Source organism: Podarcis liolepis (assembly GCF_965112155.1).
Source record: "Podarcis liolepis genome assembly, chromosome: 1".
NCBI classification, from domain to species: domain Eukaryota; kingdom Metazoa; phylum Chordata; class Lepidosauria; order Squamata; family Lacertidae; genus Podarcis; species Podarcis liolepis.
In genome coordinates, this window is record NC_139554.1 from 75134811 (window position 1) to 75160416 (window position 25606).

Below are 25606 nucleotides of genomic sequence, written 5' to 3' on the forward strand. Positions count from 1 at the left end.
TAAAACACGTCTCCTGCATAACACTTGCTTCATCTAGTTGTGGTGTTGAAATCCCATGTTTTAGTAGTTATTCTTTATTTGACTGTCTAACCAGTTTAAGATTCTCACTATGAAAAAATTCAACCACAGAGAAGCGGCAATTGCACAGTGAAGGAAGTGGTCTTGGAGAGGAAACTAAACTTGTTTCTGTGTAGTGTTCTGTCTTTAGTCATCTGGTTAAAGAGATGTGCAGATGTATAATACTGGAAAGTAAGAAGTAGCACCGAAGTTCATTTTATTGAAAGTTGACCCTATCTGCACATTTAAAATAAATGTGTAACTGGCTGCATTCTAAATAGAAAGAATTTGCATTAGAACTCACTTAATTTTCTGCTGCAGCTTTAGGGGCTTTGTCAAGTTTGTCAGTTCAGGCCTACCGTAAATATAATCAGCAATTGTATAAGCTAGAAATGTTAAGATCCTCATTTTTACTGATATTTTTCTAAATATGTGTATCTCTTCATAAATATGTTTAAGGCCACAGAACTAGGTAGCAATCTAGAATGCTCAGTGAATCCTCTTCAAGACAAATGCAGCTGGTTGTGCTCGCTGTTCTGATGTGAGGAATAAATCGGTCTGGGTTATAAAGACTCATTTATCAAGATTATCTAACTACCAGTTGCCCAATTTTGCAGTGTACAAGTTGCAGTTATGCAGGCTTCTGAACACAAGCAACGTGAAATCATTGCAGCAATTTGAATAATGCACGTTCTTCTAAAATAGTATATTTGTAAGTGGGTCAGATTCTACAGGGTAAACTAACTTCTTCAGTTCCTTTTGACACACCTGGAAGATACCATGTTGGGTACTCCTGCTTTAGAATTTAGCTTTGTTACAATAAAACCCTGTGTTCCCAATCTCCTGTGTGACAACTTCTGGTCTAAGGTTGCAGCTTCCTATGTATAGACCAATAACTGAAAGAGTACTCCAGTTTATGGTGAAGAAGAACCTGCAAATAGAATTCATAGAATCACAGAATTGTAGAGTTGGAAGGAACCCTGAGGGTCAACTAGTCCAACCTCCTGCAGTGCAGGTATCTCAACTTAAGCATCCATTGGGCATCAAGAAAGCAGTTGTACCTCTGCATAGTGGAGGGACTAAATTGTGCTCTTCTGATTCTCAGCCTACCTTATATCATCAGAAAAAGGCAGACCTTTCCATAAACTCAACCAAATCCTGATTCAGGGTTAGGCATTTAACCCATCAGCAAAATATTGTCAAATAATCACTCCTTTCTTTGCAATCAGATGTAACTTTGATAGGTGTAAAAAAGAAAGAAAATTACTGCTTACAGGGGCATTTGTGGCTGATGATATTTAGCTGTTTTTAAACAAATGCCCCAGTACATAGTATTTGACCAGTGCTCTGCCCTTCAGTACGGTAAGCTTTTAATAATATTTCTTTTGCAATATCCTCCATATTCCTTTTGATGCAGTGGGAGAACATGGTAGGTCTCTTTCCCCAGCAAATATATGGATGTTTAGTAGGTAATAATTATGAAAAAGCAAATAATCTGAACTCCCTAACCCTGAAAAGGTAACTTTAAAAGGTTTCATATCCCCTTAAATGAAATGAGAACTATGACTGCGGAGAAAACAGAGAACTTCTATTTATGGTAGGTGTTTGTCCTACAAAATATTACTGTATGTTGGTGCATTGGGTTGCAAGGGTGAGAGGCTTGTCCATCTCTGAAGCCTTGGAACTATCTATAAAAGTGCAGTGCTGATGGAAGGAGGCTTTTTTTAGCTCACTAAAATGATTAGGATTTTTGGACAGAAGCAAACACTTGCATGGCATTAAAATATCTTTTGAGCTAAAAATAAATGATACTATTTTTAAAAAGTAAGTGCATCAGTTCTGGGTTCTGCATCAGCTATCTGACTAAGTATACTCTGAGTAGACCCACTGAATTTAATATGTATGACTAACTTTAAGTCTTTTTGGCTTAAGAAGGGTCTATTTTAAGTATGACTTAGTTGGATACCAGCCTATGCTTTTGGTCCTTGGTAAATATTCCAGTAGATGCCAGATTAGAGCTAAGCAAATATATTGAAGTCTGACTAAGGAGTAGGCCTGATAAAATATCAATCCATGGCTATCATTTGGATATGTTCAGTGAAATCCTGTTAAATGACCTGATTATGAAATAATGATAGTTTGTTGGAGCTCTGCTCTTGTGCACCAGGTGGTACGAGTATAATGGTCAAGTGATCTTAGAGAGGTAAGTTATGATGTGCAATTTAGCATCCACATAACCTTCTTGTGGTCTTGTATGAGCTAAATTGGTTTTTAGGATTAGCACACATTTTTGTGTATGTTCAACCAAACCCCTTTTAGCTCCCAGCACCACTGCTTATCTTGTGTACATACTGTTGCTGTACACAAGAATGTTGGCTGAGATACTAAAGATTCATATGAGACCTGTGAGGTTAGGAAGAAGGATGATTGGAGCCGGTGGCTGCCTCCAGGGCCTGCCCAGCTACTCATGCCACTGGTTTGAGGAAAGGAACTGAGGGAATGGCTTCCAGCTGCTGCTTGTCACTTCATTGAGATCTCCTGTATTCACTTCCATCTCTCTGTCTACCAGAACCCAGGGCTGTGCTGGTGTGTGTGTTTACAGTCACCAATAGTTTTCTAACAGCCGGCAACTACTTTGAGGCATAGCTTGTGGTAAGAAACCTGATCCCCCCCCCCATTCATTTCTCAGGAATTGAAATGTAGGGATCATAGACCAGATCTACACACAGAGGGTGTAATCAACTGCATCCATACACGTGCAGAATAGTCTCATACTCACTCACTATCCTCCGGTCCACCTACTATGTGCCTCTTTGGAGTAGATTTTGCAGGTTGTACAGGGGCAGGGAACATGCACTTGTGTAGCATTTGATTTTACCCAGGAGCAGTTCCTGTGAATAGCCTGGTTTGCAGAGCGTGAGTATTTTAGCCTCATCTTGGAGCACTTCTACTTGCCTGCCACTTCTAACATCTTTTCGCTCCTCTTTTCCTCTGTCCCCAGGCTAACAGGCAGTGCATCAGTACACTTGTTACAGCTCTTAAGTGTACTGTGTCAGTTTCACAGCTCTCTGGTGTAATGTGAAAGGCAGTGGGATAGGTTTATCAGAAGCAGCTGTTTTTATTTTGTAGATTGTTGCATGGGTGGAGTGGCAAGGGATGGGGCTAGTAGCTTTTGCAGGAGATTAAGATGTAATTGCAGGTTTGGCTTTGAAAAACACCCTGCTAAAGAACAAAACCTGTGTGTAAAAGAAATAGAGCATCAATACATTTTAATAAGCCTTTTGCTTATGGATCTTTGTAGCGGCACTGCTCTAAGCTGTAGGCCTCAGAATAAGTTTATTACATTCTCAATTTTGCCTTAAGTAATCCTTTTTCAATTGTGAATTGAACAAGGGCGTGGCTAGGCTGTTGCTGAAATGGCTTGTACCAACCTTCAAAGGATGCTTGAGATGGGTCAAGGTGTTCTGAGGCAGGGAATAGCCAATGAATTCACCCTCTCTATATAATTGATATGTATTATACCCTGAAAGTGCTAATCAAAGAACATGCAGCTCATTAGTGATAGGAAAGGAGGAGTCTGTACAATATGAATTCTAGACCTTTATGGAAAGGATAAGAATATACTGCTTTGTGTAGATATTTTCTTCATCTCTCAAAACACTTCTTAGAAATCTTAATGGTTCTGAAAGGTAGTGTAGTATCGGTATAATTTTCCCCACAGTACAGATTGGGAGGGTATTGTGGCTGACCTAAGAAAATCTAGTTTGAAAATGTAAACCACTTGGTACTTTTCATTAGGCTTTTTTATCCATTCTAATTCTAGGTGTGAAATTCTAGAGAAGCTGTGCATTTATTATTTATAAGTTCCTTCAGTAGAACTTACTATGTACATAAAGTTTCCAGGTGATCTCCTGTCTAGGTGTTGACAAAACCCAGACATGCCTGCCTTCATTAAGGTTCAACACTAAGTACCTCCTGACCATAACTTGTTGGGGGAAAAGATCTTCAAAATGAATACAAAATTGTTTTAGGAATTTACTCCTATTTATTTCTTCTGTGTTTGGGGAATGCATGGCCAAACCTGATCCTTGGCATTCTGTTGAAACTGAAAGGAGTTTAGAAAATGTATCCCACAAATTATAGCATTGTTTGCATTCTGTGATGTCCTTGTGAAATGCCTAAATTATATTTCCTGTGCTGATAAGATCCAAGATCAGTTATTCTAGTAGCAAAGCATTGTGAAATGTCTTGTGCTATCACAGAAACTTTGTGTTACATCTAATCCTAGTGCCACTTGCAGAGAAGCTAGTACAGATGATTTCTGAGCAGAAATAAGTGCATAGAGGAACACTGGAGTGTCTGCCTTGCACTAAAGAAACAGCAACTACAGGCAAAGTGGCCATAGCTGCCAGATCAGCTGCTGAGAGGGTGTAATCCTCTTCCATAAACACAGTCAGCTAGCTTGTTTCATGTTGCCTGAAACTGAGGCTGATCCCTGCAGCCCTGTTTAGAAACTTGATTTTTCTTGCCCTGCTCCCCCCCCCAACCCACTTTCCATCCCATCATCATTGGGAACATTTTACAATGGTAATGAGCTTGGCAAGCACAAGGCCTCTGCCTGCTGCCAGGATAAAACACAAATAAGAAAAACAACAGCAGCTCCCTCCTTTCTCTCTCCACCCTTTGCAGTGGGGTGGCTGGTACCACTGTGCCCATGCTGTAAGGAGGATAGAATGTCCTGCCTGCGGTTTCACGCAGATGGCCTGGAATCTGTCCACACTGGGCAAGAAAAGAGGGAATGCCACTCACTGGCCACCCTGTTGTTTGTGATTAAACAGAGGGAAGACAATGCATCTAATTTCTCTGTTGCTCATTTAAAAACATACTGGCATGTATTGTAGATTCTGTGGAAGCTGACCAGGGATGATCCTGGAAATTCTAGACCTCTAAAACTAGTTTTTTGTCCCATATGGTTGGCATCCGTATGTCTTGGGACAGATGGGTTTGGAAGAGTGTGCCAAATAAACCAGTGGAAAGCACCTAAGAGTAGAGTCATTAAACATATAGGAAAAGCAAGCAGAAGTACTGGCCTAGCTTGCCACCATCAATCATTCATAATTTTTTGAGATGTCAGTAAAGATGGAGAGATCTGGCTATATTAAAATCCACTTCCAAAGGATATTGTACTTATTCCTTGCGATGAATACATTTTGGGCTTTCTTGTTTATTAAAGAAATAGCTAAGGACAGAGCTTCATCATATGATGAGGATAGAGGAATTTCTTCCATTAGAGTATCAACCTGCAAAGGCCCTGGGGACTATGTTTTTTATTTTAACTGGAGAGGCAAAGCCTCTATTGTTCCTGCTCAGGACATCTAAAGACACTTAGGGAAGTTGAATCACTGTTGGCTGAAAGTCTTTGTGTTTTTAAATGTAAACAACAGCTGTGATATGCGATTGGTAAACAGAAGAATAAGATGTGTTGGCATTTTGGATTTATTGTTACTGGATGATTGTCATAATATCTTTGGGGAGGTTGAGGTAGATGGTTCAGAGTTTAGGGTAGATGGTGCTCAGAAGTTATTGATAGCTATTCAATGATGATGATGGTGACTATTCTGTTTAATGCTGCTTTCAGACTGAACTTCAGTGGGGGTGTGAGGGGAGAAACCTTGCAGGCACAAGGGAATGCCTCTAGAGGTGTGTGTATATGTGCCTGGATCTGCTGCGCTGGCAATCCTTGGATTGAAACAAATCCTATTTTTGTGTGTGGTCTGGTGAACTTGAAATTCCTGGGTTCACATAGCTGAGACACTAACTTAATGGCCTTAGTTAGAGGCAGGTAGCAGTGTTGGTCTGTCGTAGTCAAAACAAAACAAAAAAGTAAAAAAAATCCTCCCAGTAGCACCTTAGAGACCAACTAAGTTTGTTATTGGTATGAGGTTTCGTGTGCATGCACACGATGTATCTGAAGAAGTGCGCATGCACATGAAAGCTCATACCAATAACAAACTTAGTTGGTCTCTAAGGTGCTACTGGGAGGAATTTTTATTTTATTTTGATGGCCTTAGACACGCTGTTCGCTCAGCCTCAGTTTTCTATCTAAAATAGGAATAATAACCTATTTGAAGGACACGTTGTGAAGATGAACAAAGGCTTGTAAAGCACAAAGTGCTAAAGTGCTATGATGGGGTGTAGTAAACTTCAGAATTACTAGGTTTTAGAGAAATGCAAGTGGCAAATGCTACTTCAAAGAGCTCTTATTGCTTTGAGCTCCCCCCCACTCCAATGCTGTGGAAGTGCTACAGGGAAAAAACTTCAATGACACCTGATGCTAGTTGTAATTACTCAGTGTGCATTGTTGTCATGGTCTGATGTAAGTAAGTTAGATGAAGGGATGATTTTGGCCTTTTGCTGTTGATGTCCATTTAAGATTCATATAATAGTTTTTAGTCAAATTACCAGTCCCTTTTCTGAAGGCAATCATTTCCTCATTTATAGGGATAGATCTCATTTAACATTACTGTAACTTTTAAGTGTACACGTACGTTTTTGTTTCTATCATTGGCTTAATTTGGCAACAGCAAAGCAGGGCTTTGGCAGTCGGGAGTGCCCATATTGGTCTGTGCATTTCTTCCTTTCCTCCCTGATTTTTAACATTAGTTTACTGTGACATCTGAATTGGCACAGTGGCGTTGCTTTGCCTCCAAGTGATACTTCACAAAACCAACTCAAATCATGGTTCAGTGGAAAGATGCTGCCAGTGTTGATTTTCTCTTGTAGCATACTTGATGGACAGGAGTAACAATTGGGAGTTGCTAGTTGAATTATGGACATTGGGATGCAGAGAGGGGGGGTATGGGGAAGTCCAAGAAAAGAGGTTTATGAAAATATGTTTGAAACTATACGTGTATGTTTGTCACTTTTAGTGTTTGTTTGTTTTTCTTAAAAATGTTGTAAAATCAATAAAAATTTTATAAAAAAAAAAAAAAGCATACTTGATGGACAGGAGGGTGATGAAACAAAGTCACCCACCGAAAAAGTGGAGGCCTTTGCATGTTTGGAGGGTGAAGCTGACTCCAGAGGACCAATTTCTGCCTGTCCATTTGATGGAGATATAAAAAGTTTAAGGGTGATATTTCTTCCCTTAACTTTAGCAAAGGATTTAAAAAAAACCTTGGTGGGTAGAGCATGAGACTCTTATTCACAGGGTTGGAGCCACATGTTGGGCAAAAGATTTCTGCATTTCATGGGGTTGGACTAGATGACCTTTGTGGTACCCTCCAACTCTACAATTCTATTACTTTATCAGGCACAGCAGGGAGGAGGTATATAACTGCATACCTCACGGTGCTGCTCAGGTTAGGCACTTGCTGATCAGATTCTTTTGCAACCAGCCCTGTAACCACCGTACTCTTTACTCAGGCTTGGAATGAGTAACTTACAGTATGGAGGGAATACCTCTTCCTCCACTGAGTAGCCCTCAATGTCCTCTCACTTTTCTGTCTGAGTGCAGCTGACTTTTTTTTTGCCTGACTTGCAGCTGACTTTTGTTGCTTGACTGTTAGTTGCTGACTAGCTGCTGCCCTTTTATTTTCTGTTGTGTTTACTTGTTCCAAAACTCCCATTTAGAATAACTGCCAAATAGAAAGACATTTCTGTGAAAATGATTGCCTATGAATTAGTCACTTTAACAGGGCTGTGTAGGTCTTTTCTACCATACCACACCCCATACGTCTTTTTTAAAAACCTGCCTGAACAAGCTGGAAAGGTAAAAGAGCCATAGCTGTGTTTTGTTTTCCTTTGGTAAATCATTGTCCTGGCTAACGAGTGTTGTCACCATTTTAAAACTACTTTTTTCATTGAAAGCAATTACTGGTGTGTTGATTAGATGTTTGATAGGCCCAATTTAATAGAACTTTGCATTTGTCTTCATGAAATTGAGCTTCTCAGTCTAAACTAGTACAGTGGTACCTCGGGTTAAGAATTTAATTCATTCTGGAGGTTTGTTCTTAACCTGAAACTGTTCTTAACCTGAGGTACCACTTTAGCTAATGGGGCCTCCTGCTGCTGCCGTTGCGCCGCCGGAGCACAATTTCTGTTCTCATCCTGAAGCAAAGTTCTTAACCCGAGGTACTATTTCTGGGTTAGTGGAGTCTGTAACCTGAAGCGTCTGTAACCTGAAGCGTATGTAACCCGAGGTACCACTGTATTCGGTTCTTCTTGTAAACCAGACACGTGCAACACAACGGCAAGCCAGATGTGGGGCTTACTTGCAGCCTATTTGTAGCCCCCTAGGATTCTTCCAAAATCCAATCAACAGTGGACGCAACAGTTGTGTGTTGCTCCTCCTCTCTTTGGTTCCAAGAAGGGGGGTGGAGTTCATAATAGTTTGTCCAGTTTATTGCAGCTGGCCGTGGTGTATAACAGGGGAGAAGGACCTTTTTCGGCTCATGAACTTCAGTGTCATGGGCAACATTCCAGGGGTCACATGCCAGTGGTGGGCATAGCTAGAGGCAAAAGTCTGTGGAGCAGTAGATGTGACTCTTGCCTTTGTTTAGTAAGCTGCATTCCAGCCAGGCAAAAGCACCCAAGAAGGGCATGGAGTGGGGTCTGTGGAGAGTCTCAAGGGCTTAATACAGAGGCCCGGAGAGACACATTTGGCTTCCAGGCTTGAGGTTCCCCTGCTGAATTGCCTGTCTAATGCTGTAACTCTGAATGAATTGCTGGGAAAGTGAAATGAGCACTTGGTGGATACCCTTGTACTGAACAGAAATGAGGGTGAAGAAGTATTGAAGAAAGAAAAATGGGGCTAATTGTGAGATGAGGAGCAGAGAGATTCCTGGTACAGGGTATATATGTGTGTTGGGGAAACGGGATTTCAGTCCTGTGGCTCCAAAGACTCACCTGATCTATCCCTGGTATGCTCCTCTCTATATCTGTTGGAGCACCTATAGAGGGACAGGGGAGATTTCTGCCATGAATAGATCTTTGGCAAATTGTCTCATTTAACTACAGACATCCCCCTCCACCACTGAAGAGGATGGCCCTACAGTTCTATGTCGCTCAGTGTTCTGAAAAATAAGGGATTAACTCAGGTTGCTTGTACTTCCTCATTTGTAATAAGTATTTTCTACATCCCTTAACTGAGTATGAATGTTAGGTGAAAAGAGACATGGGTTTGACTTTTGCAAGTGGTAACTTGTGGAAAAATGGAATTGTGTAAGAGTATAAGGAGCTAAAAATCAGAAGGACGTAGGAGTGCTCTTTTTGAATGCATTTGCTGCAGAGCTCCCTATCTATAGTTTGAGGGCGGTTATGCTGTCATTCTTCATAGAGTGGTTTGTAAGGATTACTGAAATAATGGTATATGGAACTCTGAGTATACAACCCCACGTTATGTAAAACATACTACAGACTATTCACATACTAATATTTGTATTTTATTGAAGATATATAAATAAAGTATATAAATAAAGTGAAGGAAAGAAAAAAGAAAAATTAAACTATAATACAATATTATATATGGGTATATAAATACTACCCACATACTAAGCCACTACTAGAAGTGCCCTTTGTGTTGGGGGCTTCTCTGGATTTGAGAATTTTGTGATGTAATCTTTGAAAAGTCTCCTTATTTTGTTGCATTAGCAGAGCACTTTGTATCCAAAATATGTTATTTTTCTCGGGATATTGGTGTTATCCTATTTAAGAGGGGAGGGTTAAAAAAACACCTGTCTATCTTGTCTCAGAAAGCAGATTGTAAAGCTTTAGACAACTTTCCTCAGAACTAACCATAGAACAAGAGCACACTTCTTTTTAAAAAAGCAACCAAATGCTAGGATGAGCAATGATTTTAGATGTCGTTTGTTAAACTCAGACTCCCCTGCTCCCTTCTGAAGTTATGAAAGGTTTCCTTGACTTTATTTTGACCTGGGCCAACTCAAGTTGCAGGCTGCAGATCTCCTTGCAACTCAGCTCTTTAAGCACCAGAGTTTCTTGCATTTGTAACTAGAGATGCAAGGCCCTAATTTATATTCCATGTGTGTTACTTTAGAGTTTATGGAACGTCAGATTCCAAGCAGCTACAGTTGCTCAGGTACAGAAATGAGAGCTGACAAGAGATGTGGACAGACATAAGAATGTGTTGAATGGGATATCTTCCAATCCCCATTTGAAATTAGTTGTTGATAAACTAAGCTTGAACTAAGGCAGGGACATGAGAACTCAGCTATGTGATACGAAGTGTCGTTCTTCTATTATCAGTATTTGTGTACTCAGTGCTACGAGAGATGTGAACTTTGAAATTAAACAACCTGTGCTCCAGCAGTTATTCACATTACATTTCTTAAGTTTTCTTAGCATCATAGGGTCCAGTCCCTCCCCTTAAACAATATCTGGGCAGAAGTAGTTGCATTGCAGCTGTTTCAACTTTTCCACTTGCATTTCTTGCTCCTCATATCATTTGTACAGTTGCTATTTGCATGGGATGAAGAGGCATATAGTTTGTTTCTTAGAAAATGATATTAGCAGCATCACTGGCATGTGCTCTAAATCTGAAGTTGAGGACTATGGCTTCTTTTGTGTGGATTTGCAAACATGGTGTGTGTGTGTGCTAGTAGCTTCTTAACTTAGTAATGCACTTTCTGCCAGCTAGACAGGGAATCTTTATCAGTGCAGGCTCCTCCTTTCTTCAGAACGCTGAAACCAAATTAACAGCATTAACTGACTTTATTTCATACAAAATCTGTAACTTGTATTTTGCCATGTATTATGCATTATAACTTTTCCAAGGTAAAACACACAAACCATCAGCTGTAGAGTGCTTTTCAATTCTCTTCCTCCCACTTGGTGTTCTCGTGAATCTGCCTTGCAGCCTTTTGATTACACCTACTTGGTAGTGCTCTCCAAGTGCACATTTACACACTGTCCAAGCATAATGCTACAGTATGAGCACAACACTTCAGAAATCATATATATGCCCCATGGTATATATGCCCTGGGAAACCAACCCATAAGTGATACTTGCATGCTTCTTTTTATGAAGTGATTTGCTTAGGTTCTCTCCCTGCCCCGCCCCATTTTTACTGTAATGGTGGATTATGGTGATCGGGGAGAGGTGGATCAGTTCTGGACTTCTGCCACAAAGCATTTGTCCTGGGGAAAACATGGACTAGAGCTAACGCCTTGGCATTTCTGCCATCATGGGAGGGAGAAGGCCGCTGCCTCCACCTTGATAAATTGTTTTCTCCATTCTCATTAACTCATTTCCGTCAGGATAGAAGCTAGTCAACTGGTCAGCTCCAGTATGTTTGATTTTTAACAATACTGTGCTTCATTTTAGAAACAGTAGGAGGTGCTGGCTTTGAAACTTGCCCAAAGTCACACGTTTTGAACATTACATAACTTCTAATGTCAGATGTGAAAAAAAATTGATGTAGCTACTCACTAGTAAAAGGCACTTGGGTATACTCAGGGATGCCCTCTCATTATTTTATACACCTTTGGAATGTTTTAAAATGGCTTAATATGAACTATGTCAGGGCCCAAGTCTATCAGAAAGTCTTCTTTAGCAGTATTTATTCTAAATTTGTATTTGGTGGTTTGTGGTTACACTGGAGAGAATATGTTGCATATGCCCTCTTTTCTTTATAATTCCAGACAATCTATGCAAAATCAACCACATCTTTATGCTCTCTATCAATCTAGATGAGGGCAGCCCAACTTTTCATAGCAAGTACGCCGCAATAGTACTTTGACCTGGAAACCACAGGCTGCACACCACCTTGTTGTGCGGGGAAGTGAGCCCAGCATTTGATGCCCAACCCAGCCTTCCCAAAGCCAGGTAAGCAAGGCACCAGGTTTTGGGAATGAGGTGTGAGGCAGGGTTCGAGAGCCCTCCTACCTCCTTCTCAAAGCTGGGAAAGTGCTAACTAGGCTTTGGGAAGGATGTGGGAGGACTCTAGGACCGTTAGTATTTCAAAATTAAGGTATTAGGTTGACACGGTTTATGCCATTCTATGGTGTGTGAATCTTGTGACCCTGCATGGTTATCGAGTCAGCCAAGTAACACATGAAAGTAATGCTAGATGTGTAGATGTAGCTACTTGTATGCTGTGTATTGTGTGTTAGGGAGGGGCAATCCTCATAGGTGGGCACATGTGCAACTGTATGGAAGTGAGAGCTGGGATTGCTTTGTATGACTGTGGCTGATCTAAAATTTAAACTCTGATCCCCAACCCCATACCCGTAACCATCCATTGAAGCATGTTTCCTCTTGGCTTTGTGTCTTGTTGAAAACACCACAGTTTAAAGTGCTGTTGGGTTGCTGAGATGTAGTATGCTTTTTTGCAGGCTGTAGCAGAGCAGGGTAGACATTTTGAGCTATTTTAGGCTAATTCTTTTGGCTCTAGATCACAGAAGTTTGCTTTAAACAGAAGTTGTTGTTCTTCAACCAGGCATCAAACTGTGTTTGCAGATAAGGACTCTGTGAAATGTAAACTGGTAATTTACTAAAAATATCTGCTCTGTGGACGAAAGTAAGGCATACTATGATCTTGTAAAAGTAATCATGTTACATATGTAATCATGTGGGGCTTTTGTTTTACCAAACACAGCATCTAAAATTTAATTTCCACCTGTCAAGAAACCCCTGCATTTTGCATTTTGCTTAATGGTGGAAAGTGACATGGGTAACTGCTAGCTTTATAGTCACAGAGAGGAAATCAGCCATTGCTATGTTTCTTATTTCCAGTGAGTGTTAATGCAGCCTGATGCTTGCATAGCACCTGAAAGGCCTTATTTGAATACCTGCTGTTTCTACCCTTACTCCAACTTAAGACTACAAAATGCTGATAGAGATAGCTTTACCATCAGCCAAATATTTTGTTCCTCTTCCATAGCTCCCTTTTGCTTTGATAGCCATCTAGGCTGATAAAGAATTCTTGGGAACTTGAAAGTTTGTGCACTATTTTCTAATATTTTGGTTGGTCCACTAAAAGTATTGTCCTATAAAATGGACTTTGGAGTTTTTCTTATGGGTCAGCACAGCTATCTTTACTTTTCATGCTAAATGAAATATTCAGATTGCTTGTTGAGCTTGCAAATAATTCGGGTATTTTTCTCCTATATGAGCAGCTGCTGATTTATTCATCCAACTGACACTTGCATCATTTAGTTCTGTCATCACTATGCTCTTTCAATAAGCTTCATGTTCTAACATACTCCTGTTCTTCACTGCCAATTTGTGATTCACTTCTCTTGAATTGCCACTTAACTTGCAGAACTCTCTCTGCAACTTTTCCACCCCATAATCATCTAGTGTCCCCATTGTCTCTGCTTTGACTTCACTAGTGAACCAGTAGATTTGTGTGTTTAGCCTGGATGGAAACCAGGATAAACCATGTACAGGAACCTTGCGACTTACATGCATTTAGCTTGTATGCATTCAGTTTTAAGTGCTTGGCAAAAATAAACAAACAAGTAAATAAATAGGGGGTTGGCATCCAAGGGAAAAAATACTTCAGCAACCCCACCCATCATTGAACCCAATGTGTTTTAACGATACACAATTTTTGACTTTACGTGCTGTCCTCAGAAGGTAACCCCCTTGTAAGTTGAGAATCACCTGTACTAAAGATGATAAATTCTGAAACGACAATATTTCCTTGCTAAAGGTGCTGAAAACAAAGGTGGTATGTGAAACACTTGCAAGAGCAAAATCATTCAATTGGTAACACTAAGAAGGTGCTTTTTGCCTTTCTTAAAATACCCCTCAAAATAAAAACAAAACTGATGCCCTCTCAGATACTTTTCATATAATCATATAATCATAGAATGGTAGAGTTGGAAGGGACCCTGAGGGTCATCTAGTCCAACCCCTTGCAATACAGGAATCCAAGCATGTCATAAATGACAGTTGGCCATCCAGCCTCTGCTTAAAAATCTCCAAGGAAGGAGAGTCTACCACCTTTCAAGGGAGTTTGTTTCACTGTTAAACAGTTCTTACTGTCAGAAGGTTTTCCCATATGTTTAGTTGGAATCTCCTGTCTTGTAACTTGAAGCCATTGGTTTGGGTCCTACTCTCTCCAGAGCAAGTGAAAACTAGCTTGTGCCATCTTTCATGTGACAGCCCTTTAGATATTTTAAGATGGCTATCACATCTCCTCTCAGTCTCCTCTTTTCCAGGCTAAACACACCCAGTTTCCTCAACCATTCCTCATAAGGCTTGGTTTCCAGACTATCATCTTGGTCGCCCTCCTCTGCACACATCCCAGCTTGTCAATATCTTTCTTAGATTGTGGTACCCAGAACTAGGCAGAGTACTCCAGAGAAGAAACATTTTGAAAGCCAGATCCCTCTCCCCAGGGGGCAAGGGAGGGGCCACCTTAGCTTGTTGATGAGCAGCTCATCAGGCTATTCAGCCTTTCCTCTCTGTGCCTCAGGCAGAATGAGTATTTGTTTTGTAGAAGTAGCAGCCCTCGCATAAAAAGGGCATGTTCCTCAACCACTCTATTATAATGACTCAGCAGGGCACACTGTCTCTTTCCCCCTTTGAGACACTCTGATGCTTAAGTGCTATGGGTATAAAGCCACCTTCTATCTGCCTTTATTATGCAGAATGGCTGAGGTTTGCAATTTTATTTAAAACCTCATTTCATTGTCAAACTACAAAAATAGCAATTGGAAGTGATGACACATCTTTTTGGGGCCACAACAGGTCAGTAGGGAACTGAAGCTTAAACCAAACAAGAAGCTATTAGTATCTCATCTACTTTTGTAATGGCTCTTTTCTTTAATAATTTGTTACAGATTAGTGCTGATGGAAGTTAGCATTGATTACATTTCAGCTACCCACCTACATTTTTCTCAATCACATATTGGTGCAATAGAAAGATGAGTGTAATAGTTCCAATGTTTATTTGGAGGTAGAAAGGCAAAAGTAGGCAGTGTTGGAACTTTCAGTTTGTTTTGCTTAGCAAAAGCTTAGGTGCAATTCCTATTTGTAAATACGTCATACCAGTATTCACATTTCTCATTTCCTGTCCATTATAATTACTGTTTTCCATGACTTAACTGTACCTGCTTTTAACGTGTAGAAAATATTTTTAATAAAAGTGTATTATATCTCATTAAAATTTAATGTATTGTTTCTATCTGACCTCATCTGAATGTCAGTATTGCAATCCAGCCCTTCTCATTTCTGCTTGATTTTCACCTGACTCCTCCCTCCATCCCACTGCCCAGCTTGTTAAGTGTTGCATGCATTTTTTTTCTTGAAAGAGAAAAGGGCAGAGAGTAATAGTTACTATGCATCAGAACCACTAGCATTGTAAGGTCTTATCGGCTGTTTGAAAGTACAGTGGTACCTCTGGATACGAGCGGGATCCGTTCTGGATCCCCGTTTGCATCCTGAAGCGAATGCAACCCGTGTCTGCGCGGGTCGCAATTTGCCGCTTCAGTGCATGCACATGATGTCATTTTGACTGTGTGCGCATGTGCGAACGACGAAACCCAGAAGTAATGCGTTCCGTTACTTCCGGGTCGCCGCGGAGCGCAACCCAAAAACACTCAACCTGAAGCATATTTAACCCGAGGTATGACTGTATGAAGCTATTTTCCTTGCTATTCCCCTTTAGGTTTCTTGGGTGTGTGAGAAATTTACAGTGGTTGAGGTGAGGAGTCCTATCCCATGCTACATTGAGAAGTAAATATGTATGTTGAATTCCCCAGGGCAAGAGTATATGTTTAAATTGGGATATATTGTTGGAACTTAGAAAATTTGTTCTCCTGTTGATGAATAGAATAGAATAGATATTTATTACGGCCATAGGCCCATAGAGATAAAAAACAAGACATAAATAACAGCTTGTACACGTGGGAAAAAACAGCCGCTAAAACATCACTATAACAATAAAATACTGTAAGATGGAATGACGTAGTGCGCCTTAATTAGCTTGTAGTGCACCTTGGCAGCGCTTTTGGGTAAGGACAGCGACCAGAAACCTAGCCACTCTCAGGGTCGTATGGATATCCTTATCCTGCAGGATTTGGGCAAGATGGAATTTTGGTGGGGTACCCTCTAGCTTCTGTATGATTGATCCCAACAAATTTGCCCGTGGCACATTAAACAAGGGGCAAGTGAACATAATGTGCTGAAGCGACTCCGGCGTCTCCTTATCACATACACACATGGCGGAGGCTTGGCCCTTTGAGAATCTATGTCTCAGGACATTGGAGGGAAAAACGTTAAACCTCGCTTTGGTGAAGGCCAGCCTATGGGCAACAGTCGAAAGGGAGGAGAGGTATGATGGAACGCAGTAAGTTAAAGTGATACCAATGTTCTGGGGCGAACAAACACCTCCCCCCAGCGAATAATTTCGCTGTAAATCGATGTCATCCAGTCTTTGGCGGATCAGTCTTTGAGCAGTGATTTGATCTAGTTTTAGGGAATCTAAGGGAGAGATTCCATAGCTCAAGAGTTTGGCATGAATTCTACTAGTCCAAAGGCTGGAGAATTCATCTCGCCATAAGCATTGGACAAGATAATGGTCTGGTAATCTATGCCACAATGATAACCAATAATTGAAGACTTGCTTCCACAGGCAAGTTTCTAAGGATGCGATCTTCAATTCTAGTCGCATGGCTGCGTTGCTTACGCACAGGGGGAGCATTAGGAGCCGACGTAGGAATTGGTTTTGCAGAGTCTCAAGAGGAGCAAGATCTGTCATCACGGCCCAGAGCGGGGCAGCATAAGCTAGCACGGGAACCACTTTTGCCTTGAACACCTTTAGGGCCGAGGGAACATGCAAAGCACCATCCGAAAAGAAAAATCGGAGGAGCGCATATGACAGAGTTTTGGCCTTGTTAAGTAGGTGTTGAATTTGTGCTTTCCACCCCAAATTGTATTGAAAAATAACTCCTAAGTATTGAAATTTTAGGACTTGCTCTATTTTTGCTCCACCAAGCTTCCATTCGTATAATCTCCGACTTCTGGCGAAAATCAGAATCTTAGATTTAGCATGGTTGATGGTTAATTGGTTGAGTTGACAATACGTGGCAAAGATCTTCAGAGCTCTGGTTAGTCCAACACGTGTATAAGATAGAATTACCGCGTCATCCGCGTATAAAAGGAGTGGACAGCGGTAATCCGCTAGTCTAGGCGCATGTGTACTTGGAGATGAGTTGACTAGGGGTGCTCGCATGTCGCTGATGAATAGATTGAATAGGCAGGGAGCCAATATACATCCTTGGCGCACTCCCTTGTTTATTGGTATCGAATTTGTGAGGTCGCCCGCAGGAGTAAGTCTCACTCTGGCAAGGGTACCTTCGTGGAGCTGACTTATAAGCCATAAGAGTCTTCTGTCGATGCCCTGTTTCGCAAGTTTCTCCCAAAGAATATTTCTAGGAACACTGTCAAAGGCTGCCTTAAGATCTAAGAAGGCAGCACACAGGTAGCCCCGGGGAGGGGAGGAGTACTTCCGTGCCAGATGGTAAAGAACTATCGCATGATCAGTTGTAGAGCGTTTAATTCTGAACCCTGCTTGTTCGTGGCCAATCTGGTTAGTCTCATCTACCCATCGCAATAGTTTCGTCAGCAAAAAGCTGGCATAGATTTTCCCTATGATCGAAAGGAGGCTGATGTTACGGTAATTTTCCGGCTCCATTGGAGAACCTTTTTTATGAATTGGTACTATAATGGCCTCCTTCCATATTTTGGGGATGAGTCCAGAAGCGTTGATTGCATCGAAGGTTTTGGCCAAGATGCCAGCCCACCATTTTGGGTGTAGTTTGATGGCTTCAGCAGGGATCAGGTCGGGCCCTGGGGCTTTGCCCGATTTCAGCTGGGCTATTAGCTTGGCTATCTCGTCAGGATCGGTGGGAGGCCAAATAGGTAGGTGGGAAAACAGATGCATCAGATGGTCGGAGGGAGCATCTGCCTGTGAGAAACATTTCTTCAGGAACAATTCCCATGTCGGTGCAGGGATGACTGCCCTTGGGTATTTCCTCGCCCTTCTGTTAATCAGCGACCAGAATTCCCTGGATCTGTGTGATTTTGAAGCAGTAATCAAGGCCTGCCAGCGATTGTGTTGCCACTCGCGTTTGGCAGTTTTCTGCGTGCGTTTGTAAACTTGCTTGGCTTGTGCATAACTAGCTGGCAGAGTAGATGCATCGGAGGTCTTATATGCATCATATATAGCACGAAGGCGCTGTCTTGCTTGTCTGCACTGAGAATTATACCAGGGGGCACCGTAAGTATACTCGTTTCGATTTAATATTTTGGGTGGTAACCTGAAGAAGGACGTAAGTTCAGTCGTATGATGGTGAAAGCGTTTCAACACTATGCTATACTCGTCTGAGGCAGAGCCTATGTTGGAATGAGGCCCGAGGATTTCTTTTTGAAAGCTCCTGTTGATGTAAATAGCAACCCAGCCACACACTGCACAGTCCCTTATGCAAACTGCTGGAGTGAGAGATGCTGCTTCTGAATCCTGCTAAAGCAGTAGTGTCCAAACTTTTTTCAAAGAGGGCCAGATTTGATGAAGTGGGGTGGGGGTCAACCAAAGGGCTGACCAAAGTTGTTGACCTTTTCCCTTTTTTTAGGATTTTACCCCAGGAAATAAGCTGCCACAGGGGCCGGATTAAACCAACCGGCGGGCCGGATTAGGCCCCCCGAAATGGACTTTGGACATGCCTGTGCTAAAGGCACTGCATGGATTTAGTGGTTCCAGGACATTCTGAATGAAATTGTTTACCTCCAGTTCAGTCTGACTTTAGGCTTGGTTTTGGAATGTAAATTACTTTGGTAATTGATTTGTAGCAGATAGTGTACAGGGGATGGAACTGCTGTGAATTATTATTTTTAAAAGTAGCAGCCTAAATGTATTTGCATTCATTGTGCTTACTCATGGCATTACCAACTCATCAATCCCTAATTTGTTACAGCGTTTCTTTCATGTACGATAGAGTAGACCAAGATAAACCAGTAATGTATAGCAGTTCTTTCTTTATGAGAAACCTTAAAGCTGACCCAGAAAGAGAAAGTGTATCTTCTTTGATACTTTGAAATTTTATACACACATCATTGCATTAAAAGGTGGACCTGTACATTGTCTCTTGTTCCTCTAAGCTAGCGAGGAGGCATTGGAGGGTGGAATTCACCTTTTTTGCTTTGGTTAATGTTCTGTCATTCTGAACATTGCAGCTTGCCAGGCAGAATGATCTCCCCTGGCAATAGAGGGGAGGAAGTCCCATGGTGCAAGCAGATGCCCTCGCACTGACCAACTTCATTAGGTGAATCCTACCCAGACTATTTTGTAGTAGGCAGGAAAATATTAGGTAAGCAGTGATTCCAATGTTTGCGGACAAACGCTGGCTCCCTCGGCCTGTAGAGCGAGATGAGCACCGCAGCCCCAGAGTCATCCACGACTGGACCTAATGGTCTGAGTTCCTTTACCTTACCCAGAGTATCTTGTAGTAGGCAGGAAAATATTAGGTAAGCAGTGATTCCAATGTTAATGTTGTTGGATTCTTTTCTTTACAAAAACCCAAACAGGAGATGCTAAATGCTGTAAACTGCCAGAATCAGCCTTGTTCTGTAAGCTTTTATGCACTAAATGTATGCTGTGAAGGAGTTGAATCCTGTACCTCTTGGAATTAGGTCTTTTGGAATAGCTTAGTCTGCTTCTCTTAAGCAGCTAACCTGCTGATGACTCAGTCAGCAGAGGGATGCAGGCACACTGCACTCTTTGTAGCTAGCCATTTATTCATTCTTCCTTGTGGATTTGCTCAGTGTTAGGAGACTTGGATGTGTTTGGATACTCTTTCAGGAGTGAAGTCTGCCTGTAACTATACAAACATGCCGAAGTGTGTTGGCCTGGCTCTCATTGTGTCTGAAAATTGGCCTGCTAAATGCTTCTAGCTTGAGAATTCTGAATTTAGGATCAAAATTCAGTTTCCAAGCTTCTCGAGACAACAAAAACAGCACTTCTAAAGTGACATGTTCCTCTGTGTTTTCGATATTTCATGTGCTTTTACCTTCATTATGGACAGTTTGAGTTTGCCTTCAGGCATGCCCCTTGTTTAGGGATCAACTAAATTATTAGACCATTTGTTCGCATATACTTCATTTTTAATGGCATACAGAAATCCACAGGTTCCTTGTTTGATTATCTTTTACTCACCACAGATGACCAGGAGAATGTCTATTTGCAATCCTGTTTTAATGTCCTTTTTTGCTGAAGAGGAATATTCAAGAGCTATTCTTCCTTGATTCTCTAAAATGAAACACTAAAGATACAGTTTATAAAACAGAAGATTGAATCTTTAGCTACTCCAGTTACTTGGTTTGAAACTTTTGTATCTAAAATACCGCATTTTTCACTCTATAACACGCACCCGACCATAACACGCACATAGTTTTTAGAGGAGGAAAATCCGTAGGCATGCCACCCGTAGGCATTCCCTCCATAACACACACAGACATTTCCCCTTACTTTCTAGGAGGAAAAAAGTGAGTGTTATGGTGCAAAAAATATGGTAGTTATTTTACACCTTTTTTCTTGTAAGCTAAAAATGAAATAACAGTGACATACAGTGGTACCTCGGGTTACAGACGCTTGAGGTTACGAGTTTTCGGCTTGCGCACCACGCTGAACTCGGAAGCACTAGAACAGGTTACTTCCGGGTTTTGGTGCATGCACAGAAGCACTGAATCGCAACCCGTGTGTGTGCAGACATGGCGCCTGCGGGTTGCAAATGCTGCGGGTTGCGAACGTGCCTCCCGCACGGATCACATTTGCAACCCGAGGTCCCACTGTATTTGGGAAACCTGGTACAATACTAATCATCCACAAACACTTGCCTGCAGTATATGGATATACACATTAAGAATATGTAGGGACTGAAGTTGGAATATCCTTTGTTAAGTATTGAACTGAAATGCCTACATAGTGCAAGGAAGGGTGGGAACAGTTGTCACAAATAACATTGGCCATGACCTCTGCTTGTTTTGTTGCTCACTACTTCCAGCTGGGAAATTCTTGGTGGTATTAGATCCCTTTACTTGGAAATCCAAATGTTAATTATTTTGCAGACACAACCTACACTACTTGTCTGATTTACTGAAGCTTGAAAAGAGTACTTTTCAAAATGTTCCTATCGTAATCTCTACTCTGTAATATGATACACTCTTTTTTTTGGGGGGGGGGTGTCTAATACTACTTAAAAACTTTGCTTCCATCTGTTTGTGTTACTCCCCCTTCTCAAGTTTCCATTTCACAACACTTGGTTTATTCTCCTAGTAATGAATTAGCACTTGCTGTTATGTTCTCTTGTCTCATTTTTATTTTCTCTCATTATGGGAATTGTCCACTCTAAAATCTAATCTGTTTAGGAGAAATATTGCCCGGAATTAGTATATTCATATTTTGAAAACTCTGACACTGTGATTTGTTACATTGGTATTTTACTTTTGCATTAAACTGCCTAAATAATAGGAGGAAATGTGCTTTTCATCTGAAATTTTAATGAAACTTGTTGTTTCACATCTTAAACTTAGGGAGCCAGCTATCTCTGAAATTTGGTAGGCTTCATCTTCTCAGAAGAGGTGACCATGCCTGCAGATTGCATCCAATTCTGGCAGAAAAATCAAACAGACCTTTCGTTTGACTTTTCCTTTCCTAAACTTCTCCTTTGTTTTTAAAAAAATCAAAATGCTGTCAATTTGGGAGGTTTAAAACACTGTAGAGGTTTTCCTGTACCAATAAATTTCATTCACTTTGGCCAAAGGAGAACAATAATAGCCATTTTAGATACCCCATTATAGTGAATGGGGAGAACAGAGCTTTGTTGTATAGAGTGTGAGTCAGACAGAACCCAGAGCACAGATGAAAGTAGAGAGAGCACAACGTGAATCAAGCAGATGAGAATTTTTAAAAATATGCAGGTACAATATGAATCCCTGCATACCTCTAACATATAATAGTGGATTTGCATTCTGCCTGAAAAAGTTGGTCCTAAATATTAAATAGCTTTGATTTGCCTTCCAGTGCATGTTCTCTTCTGTGCAAATTATCAATTTGCTTTTGGTGACTAATGTCTACCGGGCATCTGGTCAGTGCAGTGGAACATTTGCCCTTAGTTAGTATCCTGGTACTATTTAAAATGATAAGATTCCAATGTTTTTAATAGCTACATAAATGAATTGGTATCCTGTATTCTTTCATTAAGGTTCCAATAATGAACCCCATCAAGGCGAATAATTATCTAAATATAATAGGGCAAAATGGGAACAAATGAATTTTATATTAAAATTAAAATCTCTGTTAATTGATATCTAACTTATTTGCCTTCTTTATGCTTAGGACAGCAGCACCCACTATTTTTAGAGACAGGAAACAATAAAACTAGCACATTTACAATATAGGATGCTTTTGAGCTTTATCTGTGTCCAAGTAAAAAAAATGAATTGGAATGTATCAAGTTTCTGTTTATCTCTCAAAAGGGAGGCCTGCAGTTATAACATGCCTGCAGAAACAATTTTTATAATTAGTTCTGTGGCACCTTAAGACCATTTTTTGTGCCATGTGAGCCTTTGTTTTGTAGACTACAGCATGAAACCACTTTACTCAGTAAGGTAAAATGCTAGCAAAATGCAAGAGGTGCAATACTTAATAAAATCAGAATGATGAGTCTGTACCCAGATTTTAAAGTATAGTTGAACTTTGGCAAAAAGAAGTTATTCTTGGCTGTGTGTGTGTGTGTGTGTGTGTGTGTGTGTGTGTCAGTCCTCTGGATCCTAAGATACTTGTAAAATCCAATGAGACCAAGGCACTATTTGAAGATCTATGTTAAGACAAGATATGTAGTAGAGGAGTCTGGCTTTCATATTTCTTTTATAAAAGCAATTCCCCCAGTTGTAATTGCAGATGTCTCCCACAAGATGGGGCACGCTCCCTGTTTTAAAGAAAGGTTATTTAATCCTTTCTCAATTGAATAACACTACTGAAATGACTGAGAGTTCCCACCTTTTGGGGGCGTTTCCATTTCTTTTGGGGGGAAAGATTAAAACCTAGCATAGCCAGTAAAACAATTTGAACCAAAATGCTTCCTTTTAAGTCACAGAAGTGTTTGAATTCCTAATGTTAGGAAGACAAAGCAATGAACTAGTTGCCTCTTTGCTTTTTGTATTGAATAATATTGATAGCATGGTAAGTAATGTTCTTCATAACTTTGTTTCCTGTTGAAGTGAGGCAGTGAATTTTCATAAATGGTGCTTAACACATGCCTGAAATGTTTTGATATTCTCCATTTGTTCGCATATGTTTCCAAATGAGTATGAAGGTGTTAGCTTATGTGTGGCAAGTGGTGATCCATGACCATTAATAACTGAAAGCACTGATCTTTGGAATATTTTAAGGTGGGGTGACTAGAATTGAACACAGTACTCCAAATGTGCTCGCACCATGGATTTATAGAACAGCATTATGATATAGGCAATCTTATTTTCAGTTCCTTTCTTTATGAATTTGCCATTTTCACAGCTGCCAAATGGTGGGTTGACATCTTTGAGCTATCTACTATGATCCCAAGGTCTCACTCCTGGTCCATCACCTCCAGTTCAGACCCCATGAGTGTGTGTGTGTGAATTTAGGATTTTTTGCCCCAACATGCATCACTTTACACTTGCTTTCATAGAATTGCATTCGCCATTTTACTGCACATTCACTCAGTTTGGAGATCTCATTTTGGAGCTCTTCACAATCTCTTTGTTTTAACAACCCTGAACAATTTAGTTTCATCAACAAGCTTGACTTTAGTTTCATCAACTGCTCACTCCTAACTCTAGATCATTTAAGAATAAGTAAAAAGCACAGGTCTTAATATTGATCCTTGGGAGACTCTACTCTCTACTTCTCTCCATTTGGAGAACTGTCCATTCCTACTCTTTGTTTCCTGCAGCTTAACCAATTCCTGAGCCACAAGAGGAACTCTCCTCTTATTCCTTGACTGCTAAGCTTACTTGGGAATCTTTGGTGAAGTACTTTGTCAAAAGCTTTTTGAAAGTTCAAGTATACTATGTCAACCAGATCATCTCTATCTATATGCTTATTGACACTCTCAAAGAATTCTTACAGGTTTGTGAGACATTGCTTTCCCTTGCAGAAGTCATGCTGACTCTGCTTCACTGGGGCTTGTTCTTCTGTGTGCTTGGTTATTTTATTTTAAACAATACTTTACACAAATTTTCCAGGGAGAGATATTAAACTAACTGGCCTGTATTTTCCAGGAACCCCCCCTCCTCCCCGGATCCCTTCTTAAAAATTGAGGGTCCATTGCCAATTTTCCAGTTCGCAGGTATGGAGACTGATCCGATGAACAAGATACACATTTTTGATAGAAGACAAATGAGAAGCAATTTCTCATTCGAGTTCCTTGCGGACCCTTGGGTGGATGTCACCTGGAGCCAGCAATTTGTTGTTTTTTTGTTTTATCTATTAGGCCTAGAAGTTCATCTCTCATCACCACTGTCTGTCTTAGTTTTTCAGACCCTTCTCCTACAAAAGTTAGTTCAGGCACTGGTATCTGCCATTGTAAAAACAGAAATCATTTCACTTCTCCATAATCTCTTTAACTTCCTCTACAACTCCTTTTCCTCCCTTGTCATTCAAGGATCCAGCTGCCTCCCTGAAGGGTTTTCTGCTACTAATATATTTAAATAGGGCTGCCATTTCTGAAAGATGGTGCTCAACAACTTTGGGATTTGTCTATGGCAACCCTATATTTAAAGAACTCCTTGTTGTTCGTCTTAATGTTTTCAGCAATGTGTTCTTCAAAGTCTTTTAAAGCACTTTCTGTCTGCTTGCACTTTTTTTTGTCAGAGTTTGCGTTCCTTTTTGTTCTCTTCATTTGGACAAGCCTTCAGTTTTTTGAAGGAAGACTTCTTGCCTCTAATAGCTTATTTGACTTTCAAGTACCTTTTGGCCAGTGCCCCCCAAATTCTTACACCACTTTCCTTTTAGTTTTATGCCTCATGACTTGATGGGGATCAAAATCAATATAATAAATCTTCACATCAGTAGTGTTGGAAATTCCCTGCTCACTGTTTCACTGGAATGGAATCCTTGTATCTGTTCTTCCTGTAATGACTGACTGGCGAAAGAGCAAGACAGGTATGAGCATGTATTAACTTCACCTGGGGGTCTTGAGAAGAGCTTTTTCAAAATTGGGAAGTAGTAATGTTTCCAGGGCAAAGTTTCAGAGGTGTGGGATATTGGAGCCATAATTTTTTACATACTTCATTTACCTGGGTAAGTTTAGTGGCATCACTCAGCTTCTTAAAGAATACCTCTAGTAATAGTTACTTGGGTATAATTGTGAACTCATATTTCTTTTGACCACATATTAATAATAGTGCCACCAATCTTTTTTTAAAAGAATGTTAAGAATTTCATGTTTTGTAAATACGTTAACAGAAAAACAAGCAATAAGGCACAGGGCTGCAACAGCTATTGATAACTTTGCCATACTATGATATAAATTATATAAA

General features: G+C 40.6%; 1 protein-coding gene and 1 long non-coding RNA gene across 2 annotated transcripts in view; both read left to right on the plus strand.

Moving 5' to 3' along the window:
• The window catches only part of MOB2 (MOB kinase activator 2), a 105597-nt gene that overhangs the window by 12507 nt on the left and 67484 nt on the right, over positions 1 to 25606 (plus strand). The gene's annotated exons all lie outside the window — the stretch shown is intronic.
• On the plus strand, positions 13885 to 25467 carry LOC310703992. Its single transcript, XR_014524499.1, has 3 exons — positions 13885 to 15848; positions 18463 to 20429; positions 20600 to 25467. It is a non-coding gene; the product is annotated as an uncharacterized lncRNA (long non-coding RNA).